Here is a 22,326-nt window from a genome sequence, read left to right on the forward strand (position 1 = left end):
CTTTGAGCCTGCCAGCCTGGGCAGCAGCCGTAATGGAGATGTGCAGTGCGGGCCTCAGCACCCTGCAAACCTGCACACAGGCAGTGATGCTTGGACTGCTCACACGTTGTACATTCACATCCCTTGTGCTCAGCCAGAGAAAACAGCAAGCTCAGGGCAAAGCCAGTACGCACTGCAGGATACATGAAGCTTGGGGCATGATGGCAATGTGCCCGATGCCTTCCTGAGAATAGCAGCGATCACAGAAAATGAGGCAGGGGGAGAAGCAAAGGAAGCTTTTTTGGCCTGTGATGCAGGGGTCTGGAAAACAAAGAACCCCCCCCCACACACACCTAGCTTGTTAATTAGGCAAAAAATTCTCCGAGGCAGCAAAGTGCCCGGGCTGGGGCTGGCACCCTGCCAAGCTGGCACATGCTGCCCCAGCACAGCACAGCTCTGCGCTGCCCACTCGCGATGGGCTGGGCTGCAGCGACAGCACAGGTTATGGGGTGACTGAAAAGCTTTTCCATTGTCCCCTTCTGATTACATGTAAGCTTCATTACTGGCAGCAGCAGCAGTTTGTTTCCTTGGATGACACTCAGACTGGAGAGATGTGTGCTTTGCTTTGTGGAAGACCCAATGTGATCAGTACTTTCTGATCCCCCGACTCTTGGCAGTACTGCAAGAGACAACAGGCTTGAAAAAAATCTTCCCTTTCTGTGCTGGGTTTATAAACATCTCTTTTATTTTTTTTCTTTTTTTCTCCAGAACTGTTCTACCCAAGAAGTTGTTGCAGTGAAAGCTGGAAAGGAAACAAAAGACTTTTTGTTGAGGCTTCGGCTCTTCAGCACACGCTATCAGCGCTCCATCTGCTCGCTGGGCCCCAGCTCCCGTGTTCTGGTCACCAAGAGTGAGTGTAAGGCCACCAAGGTCATTTATTTATGTGCCACGTAAATGCCACTCAGCTGTCTTCCCAGAGAGGCTGAGGTTGTCATGGTGTCTCCCACATCTTTTCGGTACATCTTTATATTGTGTACTCTCACAGCCTTTCTCAATCCTGCCTACCGCAATTAAGCTTTGGCTTTTGAGTCTCTCTTTTCGTATCCATGTAAGTGTTTCCATGTAGTTACCTTTTGGAACCATTTATTTATTAGCATCCTTGAATACAAGATTCTCTCCAAGCATGATGTGCATTGATATGAAAGCAGGTAATTGCTTAAAACTGAAGATGCCTGTTGGTGTTGCAGCATTTAAAAAGAAAAAGCTAATGGTTGCTAGGGTGGGGGTTACTATCAATTCAAATTTTGCATGAATTTTGTGCTTTCTAGCACAAAAATTGTGTGCACTTGTAAGATGTTTGCACACACAGAGATACCTCTGCTAGATCTAGCACCTCAAGTTTCTCTGGGGCCTCTGTGATCTCTGGTTCTGCGAAGATTTTTAGCCACTGTCCTAATAAATGGTATGCATGAATGTTGAGGAAGAGAGTTCCTGCAGGGCTGGTCTGCTCTGAGTGGCCTGAAATTTCATAACTGTTCACAATAATGGCCCGTGGGCAGCAGAGTCTTCCTCTGCAGGGTGTGCTGGGAAACTCACTTCTGAGGGTGGCACTGCTCCCTGGGTAGGAGCCCCTATCGGTGCGATTCCCATGCACAGAATGGAAATCTTTTGTCCTTCCTGGTGACCGCAGAACTGAGTTCAGAGATGTTCCATACGTTGTGCTGCATTTCTCTCCCTCCAAGTCTCAGAAGTGGAAGGAAATGGAATAATAAAATTGTTACAGCAGCAGGAGCCCAGCTGAACGGGTAATTGTCACACCATATAAAGGTATTTGAAAAGGTGGAAGGAAAAATAAACTAAATGTCCTCCTTTTACCGGGGAAACATATTATTATTTATGAATAATTTTCATTGTTGAAGGAAAGAGTAAGACACAATCAGAGAGACCATAAAACAGGAAATGTATAAAATGTTATTTACATTACATTGGAGAAGAGGAAATCACTGGCAGGGAGAATGCTTTTTTTTTTTAATACAAAATCAAGTTATTTAGAATTGCATGCTTAGATTAAATTCTATACGAAGAATAATCCATAATTCTTCCTGCAATAGAAATGTGACTTCTGGTGATGCTAATGCCTCTGACTCAGGTTGTGTTTGTGTCCGTGTACCACGCAGCAGTCTGAGGCTGCAGCAAGATTCTGCTGTGGTAGGAGTGGAACAAACCTGGAGCTGAGGGAAAGGCAGCTTTCCAAAAGGTTTCCTGTGTATAACGAGTGACAGACACGACGTGACAATATCAGCCAGTATCGATAGAAGCGTGGCTGGTGTCGGAGCGGTGGCAGACCAACAATTTCCGAAGTTATGACTGATGCAGTAAATACACTACCAACACGTGTGCTCAGGCTGAGAAGCTGCCAGCCTTGGGTTTAAGAGGTATGTGGCTGTGTGTTCATATAAATACACCCTGTTAATAGCTGATGAATAATTTTTACTACCTCTTGCCACCGAGGATTGCGAATTCTAATTAGTGAATGTGTTTATCCCCAGAAAGCCCCTGGCTCCTGCAGGCTGCCAGCCTCGCACAGTGCTGCTCTGTTGCAGCAGCCCTGCCTTTCCTCTCCCAGCCCCTCGCAGTGCCCCACAGGTTGAAGTCACCAGCATTGTAGCCGAGGACAGCTTTATCCTTTCTGTTCTTAAAGAATGCCTTTTTTGTTTTGTTTTGTTTTAATGAGGCTTGCTAATCACTGATGACTTTCAAAGTTTCATTACTAGATCAGGAGACAAACTATTCCTGGGGATCCTCTTCAGGATGCCAAGCCCGTGTAACCACAGCAGTCTGGGGGACTTTCTGATCTCTTTCTCTATTGCTCATCCCACAGAGCTAGAATTTTTTTCACATGTTCCCAGAAGACAAAGGTAGCACAGAAAGGAGAAAAATACAACGATTAGTTGGTTCTTAAGATGCATTTGAGAAGTGGTGCTGCTGGACATGTGTAGATGCTGCACCTGATTTGTAGGGCTGAGGATCAGCTAGGAAAGTTTTTTGCTTTTACTCTTCTGGTCTGCCAGTAATGAAGTGTGAACTGGCATGAAATGTCATAATCTCAGACTTTTGCACTCCAGTATTTTACCATAAAATCGATTGCTTTCTCAGATGTAAGCAACTGGAGAATGCTGAACAGATTAGGGCCTGTTAGTGTTGGGCAGCCCTTTAAACAGATAAGCATTCAAAAGGGGTTTGTACAAGTGGAAACGACACAGCTGATGACTGTCTGTGAAGAATATTTTTTCATCTTCTCCTGTTCAGAGGAAAAGCAACCCAAGCAATGTGGGCTTACAGCATGTCAGATCACAGCCAAGGGAAGAGTGTTGCTTAAATTCAGATTGAACTTTGCTCTTTCCATGGGGAAATGGAGTTCTAACTAAAATGCAAACTTTTGTGGGTGCTTTCTACTTTCCACAAGAGATGACAGTTCCAGAGAAAAGGAAAGTGCTTTTGACTTTTGGGGTTGGGTTTTAAAGAAGTCTCAAATGTTTTGGTAAAAGCTGAAGGATGCTTTGTTGTCTTACGCAGCAGAGTGGAATTGCAAAGAGTAAATAAAGATTATGCCTCATAAAGTCCTGCTTCAGAAACTTCGAAACAATTTGTTTCTCCTGAAAAGTTTTTTTGTTTGTTTGTTTGTTTTTCTTTTTTTTTTTTCTTTTTGTTTCCCACTATCACAATTAGCTACTTGCTCAAGTACTGCTTTTATGCATTCAAGGAGGGAATTCCAGCTGCTGTTCTTGGTGAGTACCATCCCTGGGAAAAGATACTTGGAAAAGAACAGTGAAGGAAAAAACACTTTAATTGTCTATCTTAAGAAGAGTTCCACCAACAAAACAGTGAAATAGCCTAACATACGGATTTAAGACAGGCTCATGTCACAACGCTCTTGAGCCACATGGCTGATGGTTGCTGATGCCCAGAGCCCCCGGATGCCTGATTGCTGCATCTGCACACAGGGCCTTAAAGGCAGGTCTGGAGCGATGAGCAATTGCTCAGAATCACCTGTGGGAAGTTCCACGGCTTCCCCAAAGTTGACACCAAGTATTTGGAAGGAATTTGCTGCACCCAGTTGTAGCCAGACTGATGGTGGAGTCGATGTTCAGGGCCAAGCTGCAAGCACTGAGCTGGTGCAGCAGGACGGTGCTGTTGTGAGCTGAGCTGGCTCAGCAGTGGGAAGGAAAGAACCTGAAACAGATTGTACCTACAGCAAGGCAGTGAGTGTTGCGGTACACCTCCCTGCTGAAGGCTGTGGAAATCCTATGCTTTATTCACATGAGAAACCAGACTTTAAGTGGCCGATGGATAAGGCTGCGTGTAGATTAAATGTCTGCACACGGTAAATCCGTGAGTACAAGCTACTGCCTTGTACCACTACAATACCCTATGCATAATGCATAGCTTATGAAAAATTTGCACAAGGATCTATTCCCAAACTTATGATGTTACATGATTTTTTTCACTCTGAAAGTAAACAGAGGGAAAGTGTCATCCTTCAGGAATACAGGGGACAGGCAGGATCGGGAGCTGGAGAGCTGAGGCAGCCCCATGAGGAAGCAGCTCTCGGGACTGCATGAGCAGTGTCTGCTGTTAATGCTCTAGCAGTCCAGGAAGAAAATGAAAGGCTGTCAGATGGTTAAAAATCATTCCTTTTATTATAGCATTACTCACTGCCTTCGACTTTGTGAAAAATTGTTTGGAAAGCTGATTGTTTCAATGGGTGTGGATATAAAACCAAAGAAAACACTGCCCTTGGAGGCAAGGATATAGTCCTTAATTTCAGTTGGAAGCAAATAAATAGCAACTATTTCTCTTCAGCCTTCTGACTATTTTTTGTGCTTCAAAATCCCTGAATGATTACCTGGGTGAGGAAGCAAGGAAAAAGAAACCTGCTTAAGGTAAAAATAAGTTTGATGCCTTTTCTCTGTTAATTTTGGCCCAAGATTCCTGCCGAGCCTGATGTAAACACCCTGTGGTGTTGGAAGAAACTGAGTAGTTTCTTTTTGTACTCCTCATTTTTGTTTTTCCTTCTGGATTTTCCTGGGAGCATATGCTTGTCCCTGCCCATAGGACCTGGGAGTCGGGATTTCTGTTCCTTTTTTAAAGCTCATTCTTTCCAGATTTAACTGATTCTGGTGACAAAGAAACAAGTCACTTTGCCATGCATTGTTCACAGGGTGTAGCCAGAGCTCCTTAGGCTCAAAAGGTAAAATTTACAAAGTTTAATATTAATGAAATCAGGAGTTGTGGGATTTCACACAAGGGGGGTAGGTGGGCTGTCTTGATGCAGAAGCAGCAGAAAGCCAGAGGGAACAAACATTTTGTTACCTAAGACAACAAATTCTAGCCAAGCCATCCCAATCCAAAGACATTTGAAACTCAGTTCCTATTTTTGTATTTAAGTATTATTTCCATCAGCTCCTTTTCGGTAGACTAACATCTGCCCTATTTTGAGGTTTGCCTTTTGCAGAGGTGTAACTGCCATCTACTGACTGCCGCACGGATGCTCTGATCAGCTTCCTGAAATTACACGCTTCGATGGTTCTTAAAGGAAGGAGAAGGCTGCACAGACGCCTGCGTGCACACACCGAGGAGGAGGAGGAAGAGGAGGAGGAGGATGTTATTCAGCCAGTCTCTCCCTCACTGTGCCGGTGGCTTACATGGATTTAACTCGGCAGATCTGCGGCTGGGTAAAACGAGCCTGAAAGGCTGCATTTTCTTTTCCAATGGTTTGTATTTCTTTCTCAGAATACCAGGCTCTCTACAGCCAGTGCAGCTGTCTGTCAGGGCCAGTGGGCTCTCACTGGCATGGCCCTGAGCAGCCCAACCTGCAACTTGACTTCTCGGCTTCCCTTTGGACCTTCTTTGTCACCACACATTTTCCTGATGCTCAGAATTCTTGGTTGGAGCTTGTTGCCAGCCCCAGGCCTTGCATGTGCTGAGCCTGACTGTGTAAGCTGCAATAATCAGTTGGGATTTTTTGTCTGGTGAGCCTACACAGAGCACTTGTTTCTTCCCAATGTCACTGCTCAAGCAAGCAAGCACTGCTTGCACCACTCCTCCCTGGGTGAGAAGCAGCCTGCACAAACACAGATGAAAATTCCCAACCTGATTCAAGTAATTTTGGTTCCAACTTCCACTTTCTTTTAGCCCATCAATTTCTTTTGGCAATTTCTTTTATCACATCAACCTCCTCAATTCAACCCAGCCCACTTTTCTTCCTCCCTTTGCCACCGTTATTTTCGTGTTTGTTGTAACATAAGCAACATCAGAATGGGATGCTGTAAACCCCTTTAGAAGAGGTCTCGGTGGTAGGATTTGCAGGAGAAGGTCTGAGTGTTTTGCATGGTTTAAAAAACAGTCTTGATTTACAGCTTTTAGACTTAATCCTGAAAAAAAAATCCTCTGAAAATCAAAACATAACTTAAGGCTTTCAATTTCAGTCAACCTGAGAAATCATGAATTCAGTCATCACTACTGAAATGTGACAGACTTATTTGCCAACGCATGCAAAAATGTCTCTTGTATGTGAAACCATAAATTAACCAATATTAGTTTTGAAAGACTTGCAGGTCTCATCAGGCCTTCCAGACAGCACAAGAGGAGATTCATAGCTATAATGAAAGCTGAAAGGTTTTTTCCAACAGACCCTTGTCTCACCTGCTCTTAAGCATGTTACCTTTCAGCATTATATGAACTGTTACTCAAGATTTCATTTTTAACATTGGATCCACTTTGAATTTTTCAAGTTGTATTTCAAATTAAACTCATTTTTGGTATTCAGAGCACATCATGAAGATCGTTAATAATACTATTTAATATGATCTCCAACATTTTTGCTTTGGAGGCTTTTATGCAAATTCCAAGTCACTACTTAAAAGTAGAAGTATTTACATATGTATATATATATGAAAATCTGGCTGCAATTTTAATTTTGCAGTCTGCATTTCAGAAAAGTGTTGGTAATATCTATAAGAGACTTATTCCTGGTTTTTGGAGGTATGTGGAAGTACTTCTTCCTGATAAATTTCTAGCTATGTATTTACTGAAATTTAAAATATATATATTTTTGAAGGTTCGAACATCAGTTGTCAGGCTGTATTTTAGAAATAGGGCAATTCTAAACTACATTTACCCTCAGCTAAAATGGATGCTGTATTTTGAGCTTACAATACAGCAAATCTTAATCTTTCTGAGGCTTCTGGAGCATATAACTTATGGTTATCCCCACCCAGTTAAGGGCAAACTTGCATATGAAGATTGAATTTGTAGACGGGTTCTTTCTCTTTATTTTCCAGTACTAATGGTGCTTGTGTGGGGTATACAAATATATAAAATCAAAGGATTGCCTTTTTAATAAGCTGAGACAGCAGCTCTGTCTGTCCTCTTCCATTTTACAAACCTTCTACCTATCTGGATGTTTTTATCATGGAGAAAATTGGAAGAAACGCAAACTTTCCCCACTGAGCTTTATAGACTTCCAGTGAAATAAACAGTCCTGCTCACCAGAAAGTTAGCCTGAGCAGGCACATTTGAAAGGTTATGAACTAAAAAAAAAAAAAAAAGCAAACTTCTAAATTGGATTGCTGGCAGCAACTCCTCATGTTTCACTTAAGCCAGTTTAGTTAAAATGATTTTCTTTTTTGTTTGCCAGGAAAAATGAGATGCTTTGTTTAGGTTCATTACCTCTAATATTTTATAAGTGGGTGGGTAACAAGCTCTGCTCTGTTTTCTATGTACTATATTCCTAGATGAAAGCATCCTTGCCTGGGACGTTGCCATTTTGCTCTTATTTGGATGCAGAGCATCCACTGTTGTGTGCAGACTCTTGCAGAGATTGCATTTGTATGTTCTCGTTGAGATCTTTGCTTGGTTTTGCAGCTTCAGCAGCCGCACTGCTTCTGGAGTATGGGGGAAATGTTTTGTTTTTTTTTTTTTCCCCACTTGTCTTTATTCTTTGCTTTTCATTGTTAGGCATAACTCTGATTTTTCTCTGAATAAGGGCAGACCAAAGCACAGACATTGTGTCTGTCATTTCTGGTCCAGATTCCCTAATGCCTACGGAGACTTAAAGGGTGGCATTAGATGTGACCAACCTGTCCTGGGTACAGTGGCCAAAAATGCCAGTGTTGCTCACTTGCATGGACAGAATTGTCCACACAAGTATGTCTTTAAGTATTTCCACAGCACACAAATATTCTGCATCAGGCTCTGCCCTGTTTGTCTGCCTGAAACTTGCCACCTCCTCAGTGCCAGGGCATGGGCTATGCTTTGGGATGCTCTTCAATAAGGACTTCTTTCACGCAGCAACACGGTGCTTTGCTCTAGGCAGGTTGAGCTCAGGCATTACTAAACTTGTAACTTGTGTCAAATCCTCACTAACTCATGATTTTTCTGTGGAAAATGAGCATGTTTAACTCTGCTCCTGCTTTCCTCAGCTGTCTGATTTTGTGCGTGCACTTCCACACCGAAGGCTGTGGGTCCCTGCAGTGCTGCTCGAGGGTAAAGAGTGTTGGATGCACTTTGCCACGTGTGTGCCAAAGAACATTTGGCACACAAAGGGGTCTTGGGATTTTGGGCTTATCTCATTTTAAAACAAAAGAATCGAGAAGACAGAGTTTCATGAGAAATGATGGAGGACTAAAGAACAACCCCAGCTGAAAGACTGTGAGGAACCTGAGAGTGCTTTAAAGCACTCTCTTGGGCTAAGAAGTCCAGCCCGATCCAGGGTCTGTAAATAAGACTGTTACGTTGCTCATGGAACAGTACAACTAAACTTTCTGCAAAGCATAGGCTCAGTTTGGATGCTGGTATTACAACAATTTCCAGAAGGTCTTTAAAAGTGCTGTGAAGATGATGGAAACCCAGCAGTTTGGTTTCTTCCTCGTGCCTGCCCCATGCTAGCGCAGGAATTGCTGTGGCACACTAGAACAACTGAAGGCTGAGGCAGCCACAAATCCTACCCAGTTTTCATATGGTCCTGTTTCTTTATTAATATATATAAATATATAAAATAGCCCTTAAAGCAGCAGCTTTACTTTCCTTTCTTTGTTTTTAGCACCCACTAAAGTACGCCAACGACCTTCTAAAGCAGGTGCACGTAGTGCTCTGTGGGTGAGGATTAAGCACACCCAGATTAGTTGTACAAGGAGTAATCAGATGTGGAAACACCCTGCCTTTTCCCCTTGGGGGGGCTTCAAATGAGCAGCAGTGCTCACAGCAAGCTGCATTACTCGTCACAGCCACCTCCTACTTGGTTTCCTAATAGCAGTACAATAGTTAGCATAATACTGTCCGTTAACATTTTATTTTATGTTCTGTATATTTTTATTACAGAAGACAATGGGGAGACCAGTGTGCTTGGCTCATCAGTTTAATTTATATCCAACACCAGTGTTGCCATTATGTCTGGAAAACACACACAACATGGAACTGGGATCTTTCAGTTTTTTAGAAAGAAAATACCAGGTACATTAGGGGATATCAGTGAGAACCTTTGATTTTTAGAAACAGTCGCTCTGTGCTGTCTGGAAAGTGAGAACATCCCTTCCAGGTATTTGGTTCAGCATTTGGAAACTGGTGGTCACCTGAAAGCTTTGACCCAGAAGGCAGAATGGATGCCAGTAGCTAAGTGGAGGCATGAAAAATGAATTGTCTTTTTCTCCCCAGAGGAGAGATCCATCCTGCTGGAGCTGGAGAACACTTGCAAACTCACAAAGCTCCTTTTCATTAGAGAAATAAAAGCCTCATCATCCCCAGAGCTCTTAATTAGGCACCTTTTGCCATTCGCACAAATCTATGTCTCTGCTGTCAAGTCCTATTTGTTTTAAAAATTGATTCATTCATTTCAGCCCTTTTGTTGGGTGGCAAAAATGGATAGGCCAAATGAATCCAAACACTTTGTAAATTGTAAAGGTTTTAATATAATCAGTGCAGCAAAGCCAAGCTCAGAGAACAAGTGTACACCAATGCTTTAGTGCAAAACACTCGTAGAGCAATAATGAAAACCACATTCAAAGCAGAGAGGGCACCAGAGGAGAGTAAAAAAAGTACATATGAAGTAACTAGCAGACCTACATGGTATTCTCGCATATATGGTGGATATTAGTCTGTGCTGCAGGCATTATCTATCAGTTAGGAAAGGTCAAAAATGGAAGTGCTAGGTTTTGCTAATACTTAGGTTGAGTGCTTTTAGTTCAGGTTTCCTGGTGAGGAATGGTTTCAATATTTAAAGGAGTTAGCATTTCTTTTTGTGACCTCCTGACGAATAGTGACTTTTAGGTATTGAATATAAACTTATACTGAATTCAACTCCATTTGTAATCCTTGTTTTGAAGGATTTCTGCATTATGATAATATTCACTGATATGTCTGTTTGCAAGGAGGTTTTTATTCACACAGGAAACAACTCCTCATGTACAAACAGTGAAATGTATGTATGAATGCAAATATTTGCATATAATCATTTTCTGTTCGTTATTTTCTTATTTTAAAAACCTCAGTGAACCTTGAAGCAGGAATAAAACAAAAACCATTGGTAGTGGGAATTGCATGAAGTGTCAGAGATGTGTGGCTGGAGCTCATCAGCGAAGCCAAGCAAAGATGTTGCAAGTGACACCATCTGGGAAGCTGAGCCTTCCATGCCTGTGGTTGCTCAGCTGCTTTCCAAGCTTCAAAGAGTCTCTAGTTATCTCTACTTTCAGGTTTGGCTCATTATTTCAGGTAGTGACACTATATATATATGGAAGTTTTTTCACAGAAGTTCATGAGAAGATGCTAGGTTTTTCCAAAAGCTTTATTTTAGATCTAAAGCTATTATAAAGTTGTTCTTTACGTGGATAGAGGGCTCGATGGCAATTATTAATCAGTGTGCTGTAGTTTGGACGGGAAAGATAGGTATTTAGCTGACGTGCACACTGTGTGTTCTGGGGAGAGAAGGTCTTTATTAAAGTCCAGTGTGATTAGAGGAAAAGAGTAATGTAAAGATCATTGATTGGAAGGCTTACAGAGGTTGTTTTCACATTGATTATCTGATTGTCTTTTCAGTATATGCATTTTTCTGTAAACATGTTACCAGTTTGGGTGTTTGCTCACTGTACTTGTGCCTGTTCAAATGAGCTGTGAGAAGTTCCAAAGCCTTACCTTGTATTACACAGAGGAACATAGACCATAGGATAAATGCATGATGTATCCTTGCAAACTTACATCAGCCAACTTGCAGTAATTATGGTGTCTCAGCTGTCACTGTTGACTTTTATTTTTTATTTTTTTCTCCACCTCTTAAAGAAGTTGCCAAGAAAAATATCAATGCATTGGAAATAGCTTAAGAAATTATGAAAATCCCCACCTATCATGTTTCTTTAACCATTTGCTGTTGTTTGTGGGATTACATGAGATCCAACACAAACACCTTTATTTAGTTAAATACAGTATAATTTACTCTTGGGTTCCTTTTTCAAATATAAGTCTTTTATTTATTAAATGTTGGAATTTCCATAACCACCCTGAGAGCCTTGCTGACAAAGTAGTGTAAGCAAATTGTCTTAGAGGCGCTCACTTCCTAGAAGACTGAATCAAAACAGGATTCATCAAAGGAGTTCACACAAGAAAGAGCTTTGCTCTTTCTCACATGTAGACAGTGTTTGCAATGCCCAGCTTAGATTGCTGGTTTGTATTTGAGGCAGATCAGAGCATAGGCATTGCCAATGAGGCCACTGCAGTGACAGGAGCTCTTAGCTTCAGCTTTCATACGCAATTTTTGCCCAAGATTATGAAAGTTCTTGCAGTCTATATTATGATTATAAAGAAGAGAGGTGATCCATGTGCAAACTGCATTTGCTATGGATTAGCCAGAACTTGCTTCGAGCTACCTTGAATAACAACACCAAAAGTGTTCAATATCAAGACATACTGAAGCTGTGCTAATCCAGCAGACTCACCCTTGAGACTAATTTATTTAGTTTCCACTGTGTTAAAAATATACTCGGGTCTCCACCTGCAAAAGTTCAGAGTGAAACTCTACTCAGAAAAGCAGTTTCCATCTCATAGTGTATCAGGGCCAGGCATCTGGTGGTGTCAAAATGAAAATGTGACACATTGTGTTTAGCTAGACCTGAGATGAATTGTGAAAACTGCTCAAGTTTGGGAAGTTTTATATGGTTTGGGAGGAGGATGAGCTGCTGAAATGTGCAATTTAGCTCTAGCAGCCACTGCAGATCTCAGAAATGTGTAGCGCAATGCAAGATTAACAAATCCCAGGCCTGAGAGATAAAAGGTATTGGGGGAGAATATGATGAACCCTGCAAAGCCTGAACTGCTTCTGTCTTGTTTGTGTCTGAGCATTGGACTGCTCCAATGAACCCCTGAGTAACTGGCAAAACTGTATGAAAGTCTGCAGCTGATTTGCTTCGCCAGCCCATTTGTCCACTAACAGAATCGCTCCGTTAAAGGTGACTTCAAGGTGCAGGGTTTGACCAAGGTGTCAGTTTTTAAATTTTCTTCAAATTTTGAGTATTCAACACAAGGCTGTATTTCAGACCTCAGTACATGACAGTTTGGACCTGTGTTTTCACCCCTCTGTCTGTGACTGGGACGTTCAGGTTGACCTGCTGGGAACCTCCCTTTCTGTGGCAGGAAAACACCTGAGTAGGGCCTGAACTCCATTTTCTGTCGTTTGTCTCTGTAATCCAGACATGCCCACATAATCCAGCTGTCAGGTTTTGTGCTGTTTGCTGTTCTTCTGAAGCTCAGGTGAAGCACTTTGGCTACCCTGTTTTCAGGGGCTGTGCACATCACCCCCTCTGTACGCATCACCCCCACCTCCGTTCTCCCGTTGGGTTTGGGATGGTGGCTCTGGGCCCAGCTGGTGTCAGAGGTGCAGAGCAGTGCAGTGTGTTATGCTCAGCCACCCCGTGCCCCCCAGCTGCACGGGGGTCCCGTTCCCCAGGCTCCCACCCATGTGTGGATGGTTGCATGGCTCCGGTGTGCGCAGACAGCTTTGGTGCACCTCCAGAGCGGTGAAGCCACAGCCACATGTCCTCAGTGTGCCAGAGCAGCCTTCCAGGCTTTTATAACCCATTATAGTATCAGTAGGATTCTGGTTAGAGGGCTGGGGGTCCTGGGCACCACAGAGTGTGGGGGCAGAGCCTGTGGGTCAGCCAGGCCCAAACCCTGCCAGGCCCAAACCCCACCACGCCGCTGGCTCATGACAGGAGAGCTCTGCCTGAGCCATAGAGAGGTGGCGCTGACAAGCTTCTGTTTACATCATTTCAGTTCAGTGAGCTCCAGTAATTATTGACAGGTCTAATTACCACCAGGTCTAAATAAGAGATCATAAGAGCTCTGGTCAGAGGAAGGAAGTTATTGTCAGACCTAAGTACTGAAACTACGTAGATTTACACGTTTTAAAGTTTCAGACATTACAACCTCCTGAACAATTCATTGATTCAGGGTTCCTAAAATAATGAGGGAATAAAGCACAGCCTTGGTTAGAAACAGGTACAGTCTGAGACCCTGCCCACGTGGGAACACAGCCATAAGATGGTGAGGGTCCTTGGTGATTTGGACCCACTGCCATCCCCATTACTGCTTTAAAACAGACTTTCTGAGAACACCCATGTTTGGAAGAAGCAGCTCTGTGTTGTAAGAGAGCTGCATTTTTCTGGCAAACACTATAACCAGCTCTAAGACAGCAGAAGTTGCTAAACTCACATGTATTGAGAAAGACGGTGAATTACAGATGTTTGCAGCCTCACATGGAGAGAAAATTGCAGGATTCATTAAGCAGTAGCTGGAGGAAGTGTGTATGGATGCTTCAGAGACCTCTTGTGCAAACAGACAACGCCTTAACTCATAGACTTAGCGAATTAACTTTGTCCTTCAGCAATGCCTTACTTTACTTTTTCACTGTCATCACAAATGGCACCGAAACACCCTCTGAAATTACTTTTTTTTCTTCTTCTTCTTTTTTTCTTTTGTAGAATTGAGCCTAGTACCTTCTAGGACCTTCCCCCAAACTAATAATCTCTTTCAGCATCTCATTGGAATTAGTGGCTGGCCTTGTGGCTGGGTTCATCTTGTCACTTCCAAAATCTGATGATTTATTTTTTTCTCAGTATTGCACCCTATTAGGTAGCAGGTAGTACTTAATGGACCTATCTGCATGCGCTTGATTTTACCCCTTCGTTTTTAATTTTACAAACAGCTGAGTCTAGTTGGCATTTATTATAACATGAAATACCTACTTGAGCAGGTGCAGCATCACATAGTATCTTCCTTAATAGCCGATGCGTTTCCTAAATTCATTTTAAAGTTTATAAAATGTGTGAAGCAAATTAAGAGATCCAGTTGACTACAAGTTTTTCTGTCCTGAAGCATCACAGCACTGCTCACTGTCAAAAAGTGCATCAGAACTTGTGACCGCCATCGCATCAAATACCAATACAGTCAGTTTTACAAACCATGAAATGTCCAGGCTCACTCAGGGAGCTTTTCATTTTCATGTTTGCTTTTCATTTACTTCATGCAGAATTCATTATATTTCATATGAGGATTAGATTTTATACTAGTTAAATATATTTGACTCTACTGATGACAACTGCTATCTCTAAGTCTTTTTTAAAGTACTCTTATGCATTAGCAATGTTCACGTCCAGCCCTGCCTTATTAAACTGTTTCCATCTTATTTCCTTGTTACCTAGTAGTTGTTGGGTATTAATGCATAAATGGATACTTTACTTTGTTCTTTTATTTTTAACCATTTGATCATTTAACCAGGAGGCGAAAGCATGCCCCCTCTTGCCGTGCAGAAAATGGGCTTCATCAAGCATTGGCTGATGTATCTGTGGAAGCCCCTGGAATGGATCACTCTTCTGAGGCAAATCTCTTACAGGGAAATGCTGTCAGGAGGATCTCCAAATCGAATTAGAAAACCTCCATGGAGGAGGGCATTTAAATAACCAGTTCTGTTGGTCCCTCAGGATGTGCCTGTCTGTGAAACCTTTCAAATGGCGCAGGCCTTTGAAAGCATTCTCCGTTCTGCATGGAAAGCTGCACGAACCGGGACCTTGTTATACCATGTCCTGCATGAGCCTGGTGGGGGGTTGTTTTGAGGAGAATGGCTTCTAAACTGCTGCTTTTGAAGATTACACAGAGATCTACTGGTGCTGTATTGCACCAGTACCTTTCTGGAGCTACTAAATTGCAAATGTAGGGAATGACTGGATAAAGCCCCTCAGGCTGCTGGACACCCACGGTCCATACCCTGCATGGAAGCAGAGCTCATCCACAGGGGCTTCTCTTGCCATGCCTCAACCATGCAACACCCAGGGCTGCCCTCTGCTCTGGTTCTTTCCCCAACTTGTAGGGGTCGGAAGGGACCTCAAGAGATCATTGGGTCCAACCCCCCTGCAAAAGCAGGTTCCCTAGAGCAGGATGCACAGGCAGGCATCCAAACGGGCCTTGAATATCTCCAGAGAAGGAGACTCCACAACCTCCCTGGGCACAGGTGGTCATTCTCAGAAGAAAGAGGCAGTCGTGTTCAAGCTTTCCCTGACCTAATTCCCGGTTACAAGGCAAAGCAGTTTCTTAACTGAAAGGTAAATGTCAAAAGATACTAGGATTCAATTATTTCTTATTTCCACATATCAAAGGGAATTAAGTGAGAGGGGTTAAGTGGATAAATGTATCAAGTATACCAGCAGTGAAAACGATATACTCTCTTTCTACAACTGTAAACAATTACCACTGTGTGATTTGGAAACTGTCAATTAGCCCTAACCACAGTGAATCAGAGCTTCTTTCTGGTGTAATGAAAATAGAGCATCTTACTGTCACATCAGTATAGATTGCATTAACCTTAATGACTCCTGTAAGGCTGAACCTTGCCTTGGCAGACAGATTGAGCACTCTGCATTGTAAGCTTTGACTTAAACTTACCTTTGTAAAACTTTCATTGATTCTCCTCCAATCTAAACTAGAAATACAGAAATTGTCAGGTTTGAACAGACCACTGGTGCAACTAATTTGATTTTCTGTGTATAATTGTAACCAGTGATGGATGAACTCAGGGAAAAAAATAATAATAATAATAAAAAATAATTCTTCCTTTGCCCCTCCCCACTACTCTTTCCCCTTTTAGCCCCCCTGTAATTTTTTTTTAATTAAGTGTGATGCAATGTCATGGAGCTTTCTTTACCCCCATTTGATGACAAGTTTAGGTACTGAAATGGAAATATTAACAGCTCTTGTATGTTTGAACTCCCTAGTCTTACCAAAGATACTATTCCTGCTAGTGTAAATGTCAAATCTCCGTTTGGAAATAATTCTTCTGTATTCCTTGTGTTAAGTAGATTATTCTGAGAAGTTTCCAAATTCATTGCCAGCAGCCTCCTTTTTTGTTGTTGAATGCTTCCTTTCAGTGAGAGCAAATGTAGATAGGACCATGTTGCTCCGTGAGCACAACCATCTGCCATATCTCCTCTTTCATTAATTCCTGGCCAGATTTTTTTTGGTGAATTTGATAGTAGATCCTCTTAGATTTGTCCCAGTGTAACAAAATCTAACCCCTTTTCCTTTATTTGCAGGAAATCTGTCTCTTCGTGTTGTACTTCGACAAAATTGCTGACTCTTCATAGGAAAAAAGATGTAAGTCAGTCTCTCAGCTGGAATATTTTCTTCTTGATCTAACTGTTGGTATAGCTTTATTGATTAGCTTCTCCAAAACATCTGTTGGCTTTAGGTTCCCAACCTGTGACATACTGAAGTGATTTTGCTGGGGGGGGGGCAGTTGCTCTGCACTTCAGAATTGAACCCATTGGGATTTCGAACTCAGCATTCCAAAATGAAAGTGCCAGAAGTTAATTACTTTTTGTATAAAAATCTGATATGGTTTCAATTTTGGAGATATATTACTCCTACTTAGCTCATACCTTAGCTTTGTTTTAACTGACTCTCTACCAGGCTTCAGAATAGTCCAGCTATCAATACAGCAAAGACACTACTCTTGTGAACCTCATTACTGGATGGTTTTTTTTCCAAAGCTCTGTTGCTGGTGTTCAGAGAATATATGTTATCAGCTTGTTTGTTTTGCACATTTGCAAAAATGTCTTTGCTTGTGAATAAGGAAAAAAAGCTCAGAAATATTTTATTCCTGATGGCTGCAAGTACCACAACCTGCTACAGTATAGATTAGAAGGCTGCAGCTGTACTTGAATTCAAGAGGGAAAAGAGTCCTTCAAGCTGTGAAGTTAACTGGGAATCTCTGAGTAAAGCATTTTCCTTTTCTCCTGTGAAGCTGGAGCACACTGCTGGCATCTTGCCACACAGCTTTCCAAACCCAGCCATCTTTGAATAGTAGCTCCAGTGCTGGCAATGTACTGTAATATTTTTTACAATTCAAGTTTAACTACTTTTCCTATTTTTATACCTTGCATTGGTATGTGCAAAAGGTTCTCATTCAAGTGGGAAACTAAAAGATGAATGAGTAAGAATGAAGCAGGAGGTTAACCTGGCAGTACCCAACCAAAGGGAAAATGTTTAAAAGTTGAGCCTCCTAACCTAATACGAGGATAGACGAGAAATTGCCACAAAGCCCCCACTCATGGGAAACTGTAGGATGGGTAGAAGATTTTTTGAACAGTGACAGAAGACCTAAGTGAACCTGAAAAACAAGTGGATTTGGGCAGAATGGATAAAAAAAATACAGGCCAAAATTGTTGCTAAAACTTCCCTCACTGAGAACTATTGAAAATATAATTACAACGAATTAGGAGGCAAGGGTAGAGGTTAGGACAGAAGATTTCACTAAGACTAGAACCTTTTATTTGAAATTCAACCTATATTTAGAGCATGGATGTGTGTGCATGCACATGTGGGACTGTACCCTCTAATGTTTCCTGGCACTGCTGGAGAAGTAGATTAACAACATGTTTTTCTACAGAAATGGCCTCGGTTTGCTGTCAGCAGTTGCACATCCTTACTCTGCAGGTCAAGTGTAGAGAGCTCTTCTGAGTCGGTGTTCATTTGTAAGAGAGCAGCCAGTCCCACAAGCTTGTTTTATTTAACCACTCCGGAGGCCAGGATTCAGCAATTCAGATGTAGCATTAAATGCACGTGGATGATTTTGCAGGGTATAGAAACTGCTTCTTGTTTGCTTGTAGTGCAGTGATGTCCTATGTATTTTGGAAAAAAAGGGAAGGTAGATGGTAACGGAATACAAAATTTGCATTAATCTCATTTATCACAGAGCCTGACCCCAGGATTATGCTGCTCCTTCACGGCATTAATAGCAGGGTTTTGAAGTTCTCAGCTTTGAACCATATATTTGTTTTCAATCTCCTGTACTCTTTCAGTCTTGTTCCTCTTCCCTTTATAGAGTAAATCAAATAGGACATATCTAAACCTTTAAAGGTTTCCAGATGTTTCTTTTATTAGGTTATTGGGAGGCAATAACTTTCAAAGGGCAGAAGAGTTTTGGTTATCTGGGGAATTTAATCAAAACAAATGTGAGTTGAAGTGTGTGTGTGTTGGGGGGAGGGGTGCTGCAAGAGGCCAACATTGGCTCCACGCTGGGAAGCAGGAGGAGAGCAACATGTCAGGGTTAAATCCAGATTTCCCTTGTGTGGGGATCATCTTGGGCTCGGACACGTGCATTACCTACATGAGGCCAGAAAAACATGATAGGGATGCTGTGATATACATCTGACTGAAAGATGCGGCCAAAAGATTTTTTTTGGCAGGCTAAAGAACATGGACATTGAGAGGAAATAAAATAAAAGTTGAAAATGAGAAATAAAGTAAAAGAGGATTTTATTTTTTCCTCGTTACCTCTCTGTAGAGACAGGTTTTCTTCCCAGAGACTGCAAGAAGACTGTAACACTTCTGCTGTACATTATCTCCTTAAAAGTGTTTTAAAGGCAGAGCTCAGAGTCTGGCAGAACTTGAGGTTTTTGTATGCTTAAGAAAAGCAGCAAGGACTCAACTTGCAGTGGGGTGGCTCCAGGTTTGCTCCCAGGAGGTACTTCCCAGCTCTTCTGTTGCGTTCTCCTGGCAGGGGTGTTGCTGAGATTACTGAGGTGGTCCCACCTGAGAGGTTATGTTGCAGCATGTCTGGGTTAGCTCCTGCATGATGCATAACGAGGGGCTGCATCTTTTAGTTGTGCTTTCAAGTCTGTTGCCTTTATAAAACTTAGAATTTCTGGAGAAGAGAAGGAAAGTAAAATCAAACGCATTTCTAAGTAAAGCAGAAAGAACTTCTTGTGCTAGGGCTTTGTGTGATCTCATTGCTGTGCAAATCAAGTTGCTGTGATGTTTGCAGCTCACATCTGAAGTTATTGCTTCTCAGCTCATGTGGATTAGAGAAATAGTGTCATGGGTTTCTGTTTGTTTATTTCTTTCCCAATTCTTTACACTGGCCTCTGTGTTTCGCACTGTGGGATAGGAAGAGTTTACTGCTGCGTTAGCTATGGTGGTTATCATGGTTTAAGCCAGCTAACCGTGGAGTTCGGTTAGTGCAGCCATATCACATACCTCATGTGCATCACTGGGATTCCTTCTTGCTTTGTCTTCTTGGTAAATCGTGTCTCACTGCTCTTAAATTCCACTGTTCCATAGAATGTCCTCTTAGACCATTGCTTTCATCAGTCAAAACCAAGTGCATGATGGCTAACTGCCACTTGAACAGGCAAAAAACCCTGTTGCTTAAAGAGGTCTCTTTTTTTCCCTAATATGTCTTTGTAGCTGTTTGCATCTTCTGCATCTTCAGTGAAGGAATCTAAGCAAAGAATGACAACACGAGCACATCATTCCCTGCCATCTCCTTTTCTTTGTCTGTAGCTCAGTGTTTGTCCTGCTCATAGTCCAATTTCTAGGCTTACGAACAATCAGAATTAAGCAGCATTTCTGTGTGGCAAACCTCTGAGGTCACTAGAAAGACAAGGAAGATAGAAACAGCTGCTTTCAGTAACTCAAAAACTCCATTCTGAATAAATGAGGTGTGGTTTACAAAGACTGAAGTTTTCTGTTTAGAGAAAAGGTTTCAAAATTAAGAGGTTAAGGTTGAAGAAAAGGTTAGCCAAGGCTTACTAGAGCTGAAGTTAAGCACTGCCTGTACCATGTCAGCCAGCTGAGATGGATTGGTTGGGAGTTGGAGTCAAGTGGTACAGGGATCTCCCATAATTTAAACACAGTTTCTCTCTTGTGTTTGTACCCTGAAGTAGTGTCCCTGGAGGGGACACTGCAGGCCTTCTGTCTTCAGCCACTTTAGCATGTCTGAGAGGGGGAACAAGAGCTGTGTTTTAGTCCCTGCCAGCAATTAATTGCTGCTGAGCTGCTCACCTGAACTCCTACCAGCTCCCTGCTGCTTGGAGATGCTGCTGGTCCAACCCGCTGGCTGCCTGCCTGGGAGATCTCCTAATGCTGAGTACTGCTAACAGCAAGTGTGAGGTTTTCCCATTTTCATTAGTCTGATTCTCACCTTCATAGCTGTACTAAAGAAGTAGTCGCTGCAAAAATAACAGACGTTTGTGAAGAGTTTGCATTGCATCTTGTAATTTGTTAACCTCCTGAGATATTACAAAGTGTTCTGTGACTATGCAATAGCCATAAAAATCTGTGAAGAAATGTGACTACCCCAAAGTCCAGCAACTTATTTTGGGTATAAACATATTTCCATTTGCAAAATGTTTATGCAGCTCTAGACCATTTATTTGCAAGATCCAGGCTGCTTCCATAGCACCTGGAGTACCTTAACATAGGCAGCACCTGACTATAGCTGCTTGCATAATACAAAGATAACATCAAATTAAGACCTAAGTTAAGTAATTGGATTATACCACCCAAAATTTATGAAGGAAACAGATTTCAGTTACACCTGTGTGTTTGTAGATGATGAATTTTCACTTGTTAACCGTAAATGTTCACAGACAAGCTTGTGCACTCAACCAGCGAGAGAACAGAATCAATGTCAGCCCTGAGCAGCAGCTCAGATTTCAGATATTCACAGCTTGTAAAGTCAAACTTGTGAAGTTTAATTGACCAGTAATAATTTGAGGACATAGTGATCTCTCTGTGATTCATATGCAGAGTGCAACGGGGTAATTCACTGGAAATTATTTATTCCACTTTAGAAATTACAGAACACTTGCAATGGGGCTGTGCATTTGCTAAAATCTTAACTTTTAATTTACTCACTAGCAGTACATGATGTTCAACTGGAAAAAGAGCAGCAATTAGGAACCTGCTTTCATGTAATTCCCTCCCACCATTACTCTTCCAAGTAGTTTTTAAAACGTCTGACCTGGATATCAATAAGCTCATACCTCTTGCTACAGCCACGTGTTGGTTTTTCTGTAAAAGAGAAGATTAACAAGGGATCCGTGATCTCTTTTGCCTCTGTGACTTTCAAGTACAGAGCAGAATTAACCTGTGATTCTTGCCTCTCTTTTTCTGCTTAGACCAGTGAACTAAATGCCAATTTTTCTTGCTCAACTGCCAGTGAATATTTGCTGTAGTTTTTTCTTTAGAGCCTTGTCCCTTTGGCATAGCTGGGAGTTTGGCTCATCCAATTTTAGTGTCATTTTCTGTAACCTATTGCAAAGCTTTGCTCTTCTCTGTGGTTGTTTACTGGTATGAGTCTCTGGAAATGACAGGCAGGAATCAGGATCTGGGGGAGAAAGGGGCAGGGAAGAACTTCTGGGCAAATGAGACAATCTACAATCCCCCAAATATTGTGAGGATTGCATTCAAGAATGAAGAAAAATAGCTAAATGAGTGTCAAAAGGAAGAAAAGCAAAAGTGAAGTGAATGGAATTTAGAAGATAAGTGACATTTCAGTTCTGCTTATAAACTTAAACCTTGATTTCATTCTAAAATCTGCATATCGTTTATGAAAATTACCGCTGGAGGAAATAAAGTCTTTTGGAGGAGTCGGTCATGACGTACAGATCCCACAAGAAATACTTCATTGTCATGCATGTAATCTAGCCTCTCGGTGCCCAGATTTACCACTTTCCTAAGCCCATTGAATTAATGGCACATCAGTCAGCGTCCCTTCACCAGCCAACAGGCCAGGTACCTCTGGCCTAAGCCAGCTGGGTTGGAGAAGCTGTCCAGTGATAGAGCTGTCATGTTTGCAAATTTGGCACTCTAAATTAGGTAATGTCATTAATCTTAAGCTGCAGATATCAGGCACCTGGTGAGAATGATATCCCAAAAGGTAACTGTGAACTAGCTAGTGAGACCAAAGTATAAAAAAAACATGAAACAGAACCAATTCTGACAGGTCTTCACTTCATGCCTGGGTAT

General features: G+C 42.0%; 2 long non-coding RNA genes across 10 annotated transcripts in view; one reads left to right on the forward strand and one right to left on the reverse strand.

The window, feature by feature from the left end:
- The window catches only part of LOC137862391 (uncharacterized), a 40,078-nt gene that overhangs the window by 9,941 nt on the left and 7,811 nt on the right, over positions 1–22,326 (forward strand). For 3 of the 9 annotated variants that reach the window (XR_011100228.1, XR_011100232.1, XR_011100230.1), the window contains 2 exons: positions 748–15,620; positions 16,608–16,668. This is a non-coding gene — a long non-coding RNA (uncharacterized lncRNA). The remainder of the gene's footprint in view (positions 1–747; positions 15,621–16,607; positions 16,669–22,326) is intronic. The other 6 variants (XR_011100235.1, XR_011100229.1, XR_011100233.1 and 3 more) reach the window with 6 other exon arrangements.
- Positions 17,250–19,942, reverse strand: LOC137862392 (uncharacterized). The gene is made up of 2 exons (XR_011100237.1): positions 18,850–19,942; positions 17,250–18,194 (listed from the first exon to the last, which is right to left on the reverse strand). It is a non-coding gene; the product is annotated as an uncharacterized lncRNA (long non-coding RNA).

The sequence above is a fragment of the Anas acuta genome, chromosome 11 (assembly GCF_963932015.1).
Source record: "Anas acuta chromosome 11, bAnaAcu1.1, whole genome shotgun sequence".
Taxonomy (NCBI): domain Eukaryota; kingdom Metazoa; phylum Chordata; class Aves; order Anseriformes; family Anatidae; genus Anas; species Anas acuta.